Here is a 14,826-nt window from a genome sequence, read left to right on the forward strand (position 1 = left end):
GCTTTTTCCCTTCGGGGTCGTGGGGGGCGCTGGAGCTTATCTCAGCTACAATCGGGTGGAAGGCTGTGTACACCCTGGACAAGTCGTCACCTTATCACAGGGCCAACACAGATAGACAGACAACATTCACACTCACATTCACACACTAGGGCCATCTTAGTTTTACCAATCAACCTATCCCCAGTCAGGAGGAAATGAGTATAATATAAGCCACCCCGTGAGCCAGAAACCAGGCACTGTGACAAAAAGCAGACAGATCACGACAAGTCCTTCTGCAGTGTGTTGGCATCTCACTTGACTGTTTGAATTCCCAAGTTTTGGGCAACATTAGAAGTATATTTTTACAGAAAACATTGAATTTTAAAATTGTACAAGTTGTAAAATACAACCTCAAAAGTCTTTCATTTTAAGCGTTTAATTGTACTTTTAATTTTCCTGAAGGAACTCTCCTGAAGGAATAAATAAAGTACTATCTATCCATCTATCTATCTATCTATCTATCTATCTATCTATCTATCTATCTATCTATCTATCTATCTATCTATCTATCTATCCATCTATCTATCCGTCTATCTATCTATCTAGTGGTACCTCGGCTTACGAGTATAATCGGTTCAGGGACAGAGCTCATGACCCTCATTCTTCAAAAATGCTTGCAATAGCTCTTTGCATCAATTAATGAGTGTGGATGACTTTCCCTTGTGGGTTCTTTCGGACCAATATAAAGGCTGCAATCCCGGCTGTCAGGTTTTACAAGTCTCTTTTATTTTGCTCTTTCGTGCAATTGTCGTAGTGTTTGTGCTTTCTCTGGCCCCTCCGTGTCAGCTCTCTCTCTCCTCTCCCCCTAATGGTCTACGACGCTGCTAATAAAGAGACAGGTGATTAGATAACTCGTTCCAGCTGAGATATCTCCTCACCTTTCAGTTGCTTCACAGCCTGCTCCTGAACATGCCCTACCCACAGGAGACGTGTGGACCTTGCCCCTTCCACATGCCTCCACCGCCAGATTCAGGCCGGGCAGCCGTCCGGCCGTCTCCACTCCCCTCCCCCCTCCGTAGAGGGACGAGAGAGGAAGTCGGCCATGGCCATCTGTGTACCCAGCCGGTGGACCACCCAGAAGTTGTAGGGTTGAAACGCAAGGTACCACCGGTGAGCCGTGCGTAGGCATCCTTCATGCGGTGGAGCCATTGGAGCGGTTTGTAATCTGAGCAGAGACTGAAGGCGCGCCCAAACAGGTAGTACCGGAGGGCCCCGACCGCTCACCAGATGGCGAGGCATGTGCAGTACCGGCTCCTCGCAGAGTGCTGATTTTACCTGTTCGCGGGTCGGGGCTGCCTCCGCCGGTTGGGGTCCTGGCTCAAGTGGCGCTGCTTCCTCGGGCGGTGTGGGCCGTCTGCACAGGGCCAGAGTGGGTCTGTCTGTTGGTCTTGGGGTTGCCTCTTCTCTCCGAGCCTCTCGATGGACCGCCAGGTGGTCCTCTGCCAGGGTTACCGCCGCCGCCAGATCCCGCGGCCGGTGGTACCGCACCCACGCAGAGGGCGCGCTGGGATGGACTCCAAGAATTGTTCCAAGAGGATCAGCTCGAACATTGGATTGTCCACCTCCTGCTGCCCGAGAGCGAATGGCCGGTCCTCCGGTCCCAGCCGCAGTGCTCGGAACCCGGCGTCGGTGGTCTTCAGCGGTGCTGCCAACTCGGTCCAGTATTGCTCTTTTAAGGTGGGAAATCAGTACCCAGGCGGCCGCCGACCGCCGGCAAGCTAAGCACCGCCCGCTGCGCCCTACCCCACCTGGATCGGCAGCAGCTTTATCCCCCACTCTTTGTGAGGCCAGCCACATGCTGCTGCTGTGGCCTCGAAAATGTCCAGGTATGCCTGGGGTTCCTCGGCCTCCATCATGCGCTGCATGGAGGTGGCTGCTCCCGTGTTTGATGTCAATCCCGCCCCGCTCACCAGCGTCTGCAGGATCTGCGTCTGCTGACGTGACGCCTCCATGTGTTGCTGGGTCGCGGCTGACACTTCTCCTAGCACTCTTCCAAATGCCTCCAGGGAAGTTGGGGCCCACATTGTTTTTTCGCCATGTTGGGCGCCAGTTGTAAATGACTTTTCCTTGTGGGTTCTTTCGGACCAATATAAAGGCAGTCAGGTTTTACAAGTCTCTTTTATTTTTCTCTTTTGTGCAATTGTCGTAGTGTTTGTGCTTCCTCTGGCCCGTCCGTGTGTCAGCTCTCTCTCTCCTCTCCCCCCTCATGGTCTCCGACGCTGCTAATAAAGATACAGGTGATTAGATAACTCGTTCCAGCTGCGATATCTCCTCACCTGTCAGTTGCTTCACAGCCGGCTCCTGAACATGTCCTGCCCACAGGGGACGCATGAACCACGCCCCTTCCACAATGAGTTAAAAATATCTGCAGTTGCACACCATACAATTTTTATAATGGAAACACATTTAACAAAAATTACCAACTGCCTAATTGACACATATTTCAAGGCATTTGGGGGCCGCATAAAATGTTGTAATATATCGGATGGAATATACCATCAGCAGCTTCTCAATCTTTTCATGGATAAATGTCCGCTGTTTAGAAATTATTTTAATGCCTTTTCCGTCATTATTACCGACTCATTTGACTTTAGTATGGTGAAAATCCTAGGTTTCCAAAGTGGGGTACATGCACCCCAAGGTGTATACCAAATATCTTAGGAGGCATGTGAATAAATGTTAAAGACAGCATGGCTGTGTTGGTGCCTCAAAACAAAAAGTTTTGCGGTGCTCTTGAATACTTCATCTTGTGAATGGACACAAAGAAGACAGAGACAACTTTGTTGAGTGTGTTGTCTGAATAAATATGTATGGTTGATAATTATGTTGTGCATTAAGACATTGAGAGCTGCTCTTCTTACATGGTGCTGTGACCAATTAGTGCATTTTCTGCGCTGTGTGCCTGTAATTTGTTTTTTGACTGGATACACTGACTAGTATGTTTACAGTATCTTATGGTCATCGTACGAGCCATCCAGTGAATAGTATGCACTACAGCTGGACAAATCAACATATTATGTTTTCCTACATCAGATTACCTCAATATTTCTTCAACCCAATCCGACTGGCCAATCATGAACAACATAAAATATGTATCAATACACAATTTAACACAACGGGTAGTGTTAAAATAAAGGAAGCATTCGCTTCTTGCTGTTTTCTGCTCCATTGTCCTTTCTTTTGGTGAATAAGTGTGACCTTTGTCACCTTTCGATGACATATAGGATGGATGCAACCTAAATGTGTGATTAAGGGCTATATAAATAATCTTTGATTGATTGATTAATTTTCAGACTGGATTTTGATCGGATACATAGCTAATGTATATCCACAATACGGAATAGTACTGTTCACAGTGACATACAAATCAGATACAGGCCATATTTGGGCAAACAAAACCCAAATTGACCTGTATTGTGAACATAGTACTTTATAGAGCCATAGCAGGAATCCTCTCAATCCAATAAGTTGTTAACTTTTGCAAATGTAGAGGTATTGGCGTGTGTGACCTCCGTGGCTGTGCCAATTAGTCGTAGCTAATGGAGTAGCTACACTACATGGTTCCTAATAGCTTGTGGAGACCATGTAAACAAGGTGTAGGTAAAACGGCTTTGAAAGCAGACAAAAGGAAGGCACTGCCAGATAATTAGTCACAAAGGTAGTGTAGTGCAATACACTATATTCATTGAGGGGCATGTCATAGTTACGAAGACCTTCAGGGGGTTGTTTGTAACAGTGAATAAATGTGAAAATGAATGTATAATTTCATGACGTTATTACATAATTGCCGATAAATTTGATTTGTAGATTTATCTGTGTACAAATTGCTCTGAAATTGTAAGACGAAAAGCAGATTTTTTTGTACACCAAAAATATAATACACCATCCATCCATCCATTTTCTACCGCTTGTCCCTCTTGGGGTCACTGGGGTGCTGGAGCCTATCCCAGCTGCATTCAGGTGGTAGGTGGGGTACACCTTTGACAATATGCCACCTCATTGCAGGGCCAACACAGATAGACAGACAACATTCTCACTCATATTCACACACTAGGGCCAATTTAGTGTTGCCAATCAACCTATCCCCAGGTGCATGTCTTTGGAGGTGGGAGGAAGCCGGAGTACCCGCAGGGGACCCACGCAGTCACGGGGATATTAATGAGATATTTGTTGCCTGATCGGATAATAACGCTTACAAGACATGCAATTCCATGCAGTCGATATAATTTTTCTGTCAAAATGGAAAACCTTAATACAAGTTGTAAGACAAATGATGTGGTGTGTTTGCAGTATCTGGTTTTGGGGTTTCAGAACAGAGCAACTATCACACACCTGCAGCCAATCTGGCCTTCTTAAGCTTTCCTGCCAGTCCTCTCCGTGCCAGTTGATTGTTTGATGGTTCACGCTTCACCAAGGGCGTTTCCACTCGCTTGGCTGCTCCCTGTGATCATCTCTCCCTTTTGGCTCGACAGACATTTACCTAATCCACTAGCTTTGTCTCTGTATTTATGGGCTGTTGTTTTATCCACTCCTTTTGAGCGTGTTTTCGTTTTCAACACTCCTTGTAACTATGTTTTTGTTCATTAAACGTTGTTTTATGTTTGTCTATCGCTACTTTAGGATTTGCCCTATAACAGTACAAACATTATTTCCAGGCTTTCGTGGGCCACATAAAATGATCTGGCAGGCTAGATCTGGCCTTGGGGCTTTGAGTCTGACAACTCTGCATTAAACCGACAGACGTATTGGGATTAGGCATACAAAAAGTATAACATTTGTTGTCAATTCATTCATATTTGAGGATAGAGGTCACTGAGGTACATTGATAGACTATTTGGAACGGATTTGTAAGGACAACTGAGTGAAACAGTCTTATATTTGTTCAAGGGCAATGTTTTCAAAATGTAAGGTGTGCATCCGAGGACTACATTTTTTTTTTCTTGTCAAGCACTGACAAAGTAAACAAAGTCTGGGGTTTGTACAAAATATGCTACAGAATTTTTTTTTTGAAAACCCTCTGTTTTTGGTTATAACGCTAAGTTTTATCAGTGCCCTTTCCCCAACCCAGTGCATTCAAAATACTCTCATTTCAGTTGTGTTGTGCACATGCTTTTTGTTCTATGCACGCGTCCTACCCTTTGTGTTTTAGTACTAAGATCAAAGGCACACCTTTTTAATCAAGCATCTTACCCAACATTTTGAACTCTTATATTGTTTTTGATTTTAATTATATTTTAGGTAATGCTCTTATTGCGCCAGCGCCCCCCGCGACCCCGAAAGGGAATAAGCGGTAGAAAATGGATGGATGGATGGGTAATGCTCTTATTACTAATATATATATATATATATATATATATATATATATATATATATATATATACCTTATTTCCTTGAATTGCCGCAGGGCATATAGTATGCGCCTGCCTTGAATTACTGCCGGGTCAAACTCGCTTCGCAAAATAATTAGCGCTTGCTTAGTTTTACCGCCTGGTCAAACTCGTGACGTCACGAGTGACACTTCCCCTGTCATCATTTTCAAAATGGAGGAGGCTGTTTTCAATACAGGTAATTTGAAATCGCATAAAGTATTTGGTAGGATTTAAGGTCCAAGCTTACATCACACTCAAATTTTTACTAAATGCCTTTGGTAAGTGCCGGAGTGAGAAGAGGTTTTAAAATAATTAGCGCATGCTTACTTTTACCGCATGCCTTTGGTAAGCACAGGAGTGAGAAGAGGTTTTAAATTAATTAGTGCCCCTGTGGCAATTCAAGGAAATACGGTATATATATATATTAATTTTATCGGGAAATCATAACACAGGAACTGAGAAAACAAGCAATTTTTTAGCCCCCCCCCTAAAAAAAATACAAAATACATAAAATTGCAAATGAAATAAAAAATTACAGAAAAATAATAAAAGTAAAATAAGTAAAAACACCCTTCCCCCCGTCCTACATTTGAGTTACAGTGGGTAGCAATGTACTGCTACCCACTGTAACACAAACATACAGAGAAGTGTCCCTGAATAAAAACAACAGCAACAAAGAAAAAACAGTTGAGGTAAGTGAAAAGCATTATTGTCAACAGTGAGTGTCACATGTATCCTATAGTGTCTTTAATTTCGCTATGTAACTAATTATGCAGCCCCAGGCCAAGTCAAATTGTTTTGGTGTACCCCTCAGATTTTATTTAATGTTCTCTAAATCTAAGAAAAATATGAGATCCTTAAGCCATAGGGAAAGCCTTGGGGGCAAACTGTGATTTCCACTCCAATAAAATCCTTCTACAATCTATTAATGATGCAAAGGAGATACTATTCCTTAAAGTCGGCTTAATTTTTTGATAGTTGGTGGAATTCCAAAAATAGACAATTCTGCACAAGGCATCACTTTAAAATGTAATGTATCTGCAAAATGTTTAAAAATATCAATCCAGTAGGCTTTCAGACAGCAACAGGACCAGAACATTTGTGTCATGTTTGCAGGAGTCAATTGACATATTGGCATATTGGCATACATTTTGGAAAGTTTAGCAAAAATATGGGCTGGACAACCTTAAACTGTATTAAGATTAATTTATTAATTTCATTCATTTATTCGTATCAATGCAGATTTCCATTCATTGTCATCCAAAACTTTGTCAAATTCTGCTTCCCAGTTGTTTCTAATTGTGTCAAGAGATGTCTCTTTGAGATTGGGAATTAGGATGTAAATTTTAGAAAATGATGCCTTTGTGGGGATTTCTAAGGGTGAGTCTATTACAGTATTGAGGTGGACTACTGGGAAAAAAGCTATTATTTGTTTTAACAAAGTTACGGATCTGAAAATAACGAAATAAGTGAGAGATAGGGAGACTGCAGTTTTCATGTAGTTGAGTAAAGCTAGCGAAGACAATGTTAATATAAAGGTCCCTTAATCTGACCAGGCCTGGGGTCTGCCATATAGAAAAGGCTTTATCTGTCTTTGGAGGAAGAACTAGATTGTTGTTATGAATGGGGCTGTGGTTGGATAATCCTCAGAGTCCAAAAGTGCATCTAAATTGAGACCAAATTCTAAGAGTAGAGATAACAATTGGGTTACATGTAAAATGACATGATCGAAAAGGCAGTATGGATGTAAGCAATCAAAGAGCGAGGTAGAGCATGATTCAGCTTCCAGTCTGCACCAACTGATTTCAGGTTCATTGATCCAAGAAATCATTTTATGTATGGTTGCCCAATTGTAAAATCTTTAGTTAGGGAGTAACAAACCACCTACAGACCTGTGCCTCTGTAAAATTTCTCTCCGTATCCTAGGAGTTTTGCCTTTCCAAATAAAGGATGACATTCTTACTATTGGAGGGAACACACACTGTCACGAGGAGAACATGCAAACTCCAGTGTTCTGTGTGTGTGTGTGTGTGTGTGTGTGTGTGTGTGTGTGTGTGTGTGTGTGTGTGTGTGTGTGTGTGTGTGTGTGTGTTTGTGTGTGTTGTGTGTGTGTGTGTGTGTGTGTGTGTGTGTGTGTGTGTGTGTGTGTGTGTGTGTGTGTGTGTGTGTGTGTGTGTGTGTGTGTGTGTGTGTGTGTGTGTGTGTTGTGTGTGTGTGTGTGCGTTTGTCAAAGTGACATATGGGGACATTTTTATGAAATTTCACCTTACATATGAGGACCTGTTGAAATATGGGGACATTTTCCATGTCCCCATATTTCCCGCAATGCTATCGTGTTCTAGACCCTCCCAGCATGTTCCCAGACCAAAAATCTCTGAAGTCTTCATTTGTCAAATTTTCAGAAAAAGTGTGTGAAAGTGTGTTTAATTTTTTTGCTCACCTTCGATTTTGCCCCTAGTGGCCATCTTTGCTATTATGACACACACACACACACACACTTGTCCTCATATGTCATATGTCCTCATATGTCATGTGGGTCAGAAACTCACACACTCCAACATTTTGAAAAACATCTAATCATTACAGCAATAAACATACTTTTAAATTCTAAATCAAATAACACATGTTCAACTGATCTGATGATCTCAACCTTTTTTATGTTAGTTTTATCTATTCATTTGGTTTATCTGGAGAGGATTTGGGCTAGACAGTTAGTAATAAAGGGATTATGGTGATGATTTAATTGGTTTGATACAGTATTTTACTGTATTGGGCTTTTTGCTATTATGTTGACTAAAATACAATGCCGCACAATAATTAATTTAAATGTGCCTGAAATGTAGGTTTTTGCATAAACCTTGATTGAGACTAAGGCAATAATTCAAATGCAATTCAAACTACATACAGTATTTAATATTTTCAAATGGTTATAATAGCACATGATTTAGGTATTTTTATCTTTAGGACAAATTTTGGATTCAATTGGCGATTGTTTTTGGAGGTATTCACTTTACATTGTGTTCAAGATGGTTACTTCCGCCCACTCTGAAGAGTCTCGGCGTCTGATTGGTCCAATTTTCAGTTAGGCGCTGCCTGATTGGCCAGTGGATGATGTCGGATCCTAACAGAGGGCTAAATCACTAGTTCACTATTTTCATCATGGAAGTTATACAGCTCACGTATCACACTTAATATTGAATATATATATAAAAAGGGTTTTCCAAAAGGACCATTTATAATCGAAATACAAAACTTCACACACGATTTTGAGCACAACAGAGCGCTCAGTGAACAGCACTTCCGGGACCTGCATCACCAGAGGGGGACATCTATCTTGGCCACAAACCATCTTTGACAGTCTTCAGCAGCATGGTTGAATCAGGTGAGCATAAAATGGAGTTTAACGTAATTAAATAGACCAATGTTTTTTAACATAGGAAAATAGTTCGTTATAAACAACAGTTAAATGTTTTTTTGTTATTAATTGCAACCAGATTTGATTTTATGAGGTTAAATAAAGCATTTCAGTTCTGGGCCAAGGCCAAGGCATTTAATTTTTTTTTTTTAAGTTGCATGGAATATTATAAGTAGCAGTGATTGTCCCACACTAGGTGTGGTGAAATTATTCTCTGCATTTGACCCATCACCCTTGATCAATATGCAAGTAAACCTTTTCTTAATTTTAAACAAGACAGACTAAAGTTCTTCAAATTGTTTATACTTTTTCTCAAATACAAATATTTCAATCTGATAAGCACTGTGGAGTTGGCATGTTACTGATATTGTTACATTAGTTCTTTGTTTGAGAAGCTTCATGTCTGCATTGAGCCTAAATTTAACAGTTTTTGAAGGGTTTAGTTCTTTGTTTTATTTCTGTGTCACTGACTTTTTTCATTTTTATGTGTGGATTTGTTAGGCACATCAACACATGATGTAGACATCGTGTCCAAAAGAAGAGCGAGACGTAATCCTGAGGCTGAAGCCACCGAGTTTATTTGATCTGGATGTGACAAGTCTTGTTTTAATGCCCAGTGGATCAATGATTGGAAAGGTATGTCTTGTTATGTAACATATCAATGGTAACTGTATCAACATCTCATTTGGATCATTTCCTTACTGTCTAATAGAGGTTGTATTATATGGCTTTAATTAGAAGTGTTTGGAATAACAGCGTTCCACGTCCCAAGAGCTAGCTTCTGTAGCCGAGGATCGGACCGCCAAGTGCCCTGCCTTCGGCTGCCGCCCAGCTCACAATGCACCTGACCTCTATGGCCCCTCGGAGTCTTGTTCACGAATGGGGGAAGAGTGGATCGTGAGATCGACAGGCGGATCGGTGCGGCGTCTTCAGTAATGCGGACGTTGTATCGCTCCGTTGTGGTGAAGAAGGAGCTGAGCCGGAAGGCAAAGCTCTCAATTTACCGGTCGATCTACGTTCCCATCCTCACCTATGGTCATGAGCTTTGGGTCATGACCGAAAGGATAAGATCACGGGTACAAGCAGCCGGAATGAGTTTCCTCCGCCGGGTAGGGGTGCTCTCCCTTAGAGATAGGGTGAGAAGCTCTGCCATCCGGGAGGAACTCAAAGTAAAGCCGCTGCTCCTCCACATGGAGAGGAGCCAGATGAGGTGGTTCGGGCATCTGGTCAGGATGCCACCCGAACGCCTCCCTAGGGAGGTGTTTAGGGCACGTCCAACCGGTAGGAGGCCACGGGGAAGACCCAGGACACGTTGGGAAGATTATGTCTCCCGGCTGGCCTGGGAACGCCTCGGGATCCCCCGGGAAGAGCTAGACGAAGTGGCTGGGGAGAGGGAAGTCTGGGCTTTCCTGCTTAGGCTGTTGCCACCGCGACCTCACCTCGGAAAAGCGGAAGATGATGGATGGATGGATGGATGGTATAACAGCGGTACATGAAAACGATGTTACTAATGCTGTTACTTTTACCGGTAACGAGTAATCTAATAACTTTTATGTACGCTACAACGCTGTTACGATGCGTTTTATGTAATGTGGCATGCTACTTTTGATGTGATTGTATGTCAACAAGACAGCGTTAGAAGCACAAAAGGTTTAGTGCAGGTAATATCTTTTTACTAATGAAAGCAACCCCCGGAAGTAATTACGAACACGATATCAAATAGATAGAGGCCTCATCCACACGCAAACAAAAACATTCAACAGAACTATCTTAACTGCCACTGCTAAACTAAAAAATACAGCTGAACTATTCTGCTATGTCTGGGCGCTGACGTCCCACATCACTTGGCAAAAGTCACGGCTTTTTAAAGGCACACACACACTCTGCACTCATGAAATGTCTCCCAACTGTATATGCTAGATATTTAAAACAAACATTTTTCAAGTAACACATTAATTACAAACCCCGTTTCCATATGAATTGGGAAATTGTGTTCGATGTAAAGATAAACGGAATACAATTATTTGCAAAACCATTTCAACCCATATTCAGTTGAATTAACTACAAAGACAACATATTTGATGTTCAAACTCATAAACTTGATTTTTTTTTGCAAATAATAATTAACTTAGAATTTCATGGCTGCAACACGTGCCAAAGTAGTTGGGAAAGGGCATGTTCACCACTGTGTTACATCACCTTTTCTTTTAACAACACTCAATAAACGTTTGGGAACTGGGGAAACTAATTGTTGAAGCTTGGAAGGTGGAATTCTTTCCCATTCTTGTTTTATGTAGAGCTTCAGTCGTTCAATAGGCCGGGGTCTCCGCTGTCATATTTTACGCTTCATAATGCGCCACACATTTTCGATAGGACTGCAGGCTGGCCAGGAAAGTACCTGCACTCTTTTTTTATGAAGCTGAATGTGGCTTGGCATTGTCTTGCTGAAATAAGCAGGGGTATCCATGAAAAAGTCGGCGCTTACATGGCAGCATATGTTGTTCCAAACAGATGGGTAACTTACAGATGAGGAAGTTACCCATGCCTCAGGCACTAAAGCACCCCCATACGATTACAGATGCTGGCTTTTCAACTTTGCGTCGATAACAGTCTGGATGGTTCGCTTCCCTTTTGGTCCGGGTGAAACTATCTCGAATATTTCCAAAAACAATTTGAAATGTGGACTCGTCAGACCACAGAACACCTTTCCACTTTGCATCAGTTCATCTTAGATGATCTCGGGCCCAGAGAAGCCGGCGGCGTTTCTGGATGTTAATTGGCTTTCGCTTTGCATAGTAGAGCTTTAACTTGCACTTACAGATATAGCAACAAACTGTATTTAGTGACAGTGGTTTTCTGAAGTGTTCCTGAGCCCATGTGGTGATATCCTTTAGAGATTGATGTCGGTTTTTGATACAGTGCCGTCTGAGGGATCGAAGGTCACGGTTATTCAATTTTAGTTTCCGGACATGCCGCTTACGTGAAGTGATTTCTCCAGATTCTCTGAACCTTTTGATATTATGGAGCGTAGATGTTGAAATCCCTAAATTTCTTGCAATTGAACTTTGAGAAAGGTTGTTCTTAAACTGTTTGACTATTTGCTCACGCAGTTGTGGACAAAAGGTTGTACCTCGCCCCATCCTTTCCTGTGAAAGACTGAGCATTTTTTGGGAAGCTGTTTTTATACCCAATCATGGCACCCACCTGTTCCAAATTAGCCTTCACACCTGTGGGATGTCCCAAATAAGTGTTTGATGAGCATTTCTTAACTTTATCAGTATTTATTGCCACCTTTCCCAACTTGTTTGTTGCGTGTAGCTGGCATCAAATTCTAAAGTTAATGATTATTTGCACCAAAAAAATGTTTATCAGTTTGAACATCAAATATGTTGTCTTTGTAGCATATTCAACTGAATATGGCTTGAAAATGATTTGCAAATCATTGTATTCTGTTTATATTTACATCTAACACAATTTCCCAACTCATATGGAAACGGGGTTTGTACTTTATTTAATAATTATTTACATTTATGAAAGAGTAATTCTGTTTGTAATTGAATTTTTGGTCAAGTAACGACTATTATTATTCCTTTTTAAAATAGATATTCCAAACATTGTTAATTGATAAACTGTTTTATCAGGATATGGTGTATTTGCTCTTGCATCAATTTAAAAAGGTTCTTTTGTGGTCGAGTACCGAGGGAAGTTCATCTCAAGACATGAGCGGGACAAGAGACAGAAACCCTCTATAAATATCTTTACTATTTATCTGGCATTATATGATCATAATGTTAACAACAAAAAGTGCTGATAATGTTATAATTAATAAGTTCTAACATTATTTTTATGTGTTTTGTTGCAGACACCAACTGTTGATGTTCTATCTCAACATTCTCCAGACTCATGTGAGCGATAAACCGACTTCATCCCTCCAACAGGTTATTACTTGACTATTTTACTATCCATCCATCCATCCATTTTCTACTACCTGTCCCTTTTTTGGGTTGGCGGGGTGTGCTTGAGCCTATCTGAGCTGCATTCGGGCGGAAGGGGGAGTACACCCTGGACAAGTCGCCACCTCATTACACGGCCAACACAAATAGACAACATTTACACTCACATTCACACACTAGGGCCAATTTAGTGTTGCCAATCAACCTATCCCCAGGTGCATGTCTTTGGAGGTAAGATGAAGCCGGAGTACCCGGAGGGAACCCACGCAGTCACGGGGAGAACATGCAAACTCCACACAGAAAGATCACGAGCCCAGGATTTAACTCAGGACTACTCAGGACCTTCGATTTGTGACGCACATGCACTAACCCCTGTTCCACCGTGCTGCCCTTTATCTGCTAAAAACTTGACACAACCTATACTTCAAAAGACATTTAATCCTTTTAACCTCTCACAGATCAGTTTATATGACAACATTTTTTTAAGCGTACTTCCATGTTAGTCTGTGGAATTTACAACTCACGTTTAGCAAAACAGGAGATGTTACAGGTCAGCAACATGAATTCTATATGTGATCACTTGTCATGTACTCATATTGTTTGAACTAAAAAAGACTTCAGTGTGTTTCATATAAGGTCCTCATATTTTTCTGAACCACATTAGTGTGTGTTACAATGTTTAATTCAAAGCTTTAAAATGAGTGTTTCAATCCAGGTCCTCATATTTTCTGAACCACATTTTAGTGAATGTTACATTCTTAAATAATAGTCCAAGAGCTAAAACGCTATAATAATCTTTACTGTTTATGTAGAATTATATGCTCAGAATATTATCAACCAAAAGTGGTGAGAATGTTATAATTAATTAGTTCTGACATTATATTTTTGTGTTTTGTTGCAGACACCAACTGTTGGGGTTCTATCTCAACATTCTCCAGATTCAGATGTGAGCGATAAACCGACTTCATCCCTCCAACAGGTTATTACAAGTCTATTTTTACTATATCTGCTCTAAATGTGACCCAACCTATATTTTGAAAGACATTTATTAATTTTAATCTCTCACAGATCAGTTTATATGACAACATTTTCGTAAGGGTACATCCATGTTAGTCAGTAAGGAGTTTGGAACTCATGTTTAGCAAAACAGGAGATGTTACAAGTCAACAACATACATTCTACATGTGACCACTCGTCATGTCCTTATATTGTTTGAACCAAGAAAGACTTAGGTGTGTTTCATATAAGGTCCTCATATTTTCTAAACCAGATTAGTGTGTGTTACAATGTTAATGTCCAAGCTTTAAAATGAGTGTCTCAATTCAGGTCCTCATATTTTCTGAACCAGATTTTAGTGTGTTTTATATTCTTAATTAATTGTCTAAAAGCTGAAACTCTGTAATAATCTTTACTATTTATCTGGCATTGTATGCTCAGAGTTTTATCAACAAAAAGTGCTGATAATGTTATAATTAATTAGTTCTGACATTATATTTTTGTGTTTTGTTGCAGAAACCAACTGTTGAGGTTCCATCTCAACATTCTCCAGATTCAGATGTGAGCCATTAACTGACTTCATCCCTCCAACAGGTTATTACATGTCTATTTTTACTATATCTGCTCTAAATTTGACCCAACCTATATTTTGAAAGACATTTATTTATTTTAATCTCTCACAGATCAGTTTATATGACAGCTTTTTCGTAAGGGTACATCTATGTTAGTCAGTAGAAAGTTTAGAACTCATGTTTAGCAAAACAGGAGATGTTACAAGTCAACAACATAAATTCTACATGTGAGCACTCGTCATGTCCTTATATTGTTTGAAGCAAGAAAGACTTAGGTGTGTTTCATATAAGGTCCTCATATTTTCTGAACCAGAAAATGTGTGTTACAATGTTAATGTCAAAGCTTTAAAATGAGTGTCTCAATTCAGGTCCTCATATTTTCTGAACCAGAATTTTGTGTGTGTTACATTCTTAATGAATTGTCTAAGAGCTGAAACTCTGTAATAATCTTTACCCTTTATCTGGCATTGTATGCTCAGATT

The 14,826-nt window shown here is 40.8% G+C and overlaps 1 long non-coding RNA gene across 1 annotated transcript; it reads left to right on the forward strand.

Moving 5' to 3' along the window:
- The first annotated feature begins 12,497 nt into the window (after positions 1–12,497).
- Positions 12,498–14,366, forward strand: LOC133553913 (uncharacterized). The gene is made up of 3 exons (XR_009807010.1): positions 12,498–12,761; positions 13,678–13,755; positions 14,289–14,366. It is a non-coding gene; the product is annotated as an uncharacterized LOC133553913 (long non-coding RNA).
- The last annotated feature ends 460 nt before the right edge of the window (positions 14,367–14,826 follow it).

Source organism: Nerophis ophidion, linkage group LG06, assembly GCF_033978795.1.
Source record: "Nerophis ophidion isolate RoL-2023_Sa linkage group LG06, RoL_Noph_v1.0, whole genome shotgun sequence".
NCBI classification, from domain to species: Eukaryota; Metazoa; Chordata; class Actinopteri; order Syngnathiformes; family Syngnathidae; genus Nerophis; species Nerophis ophidion.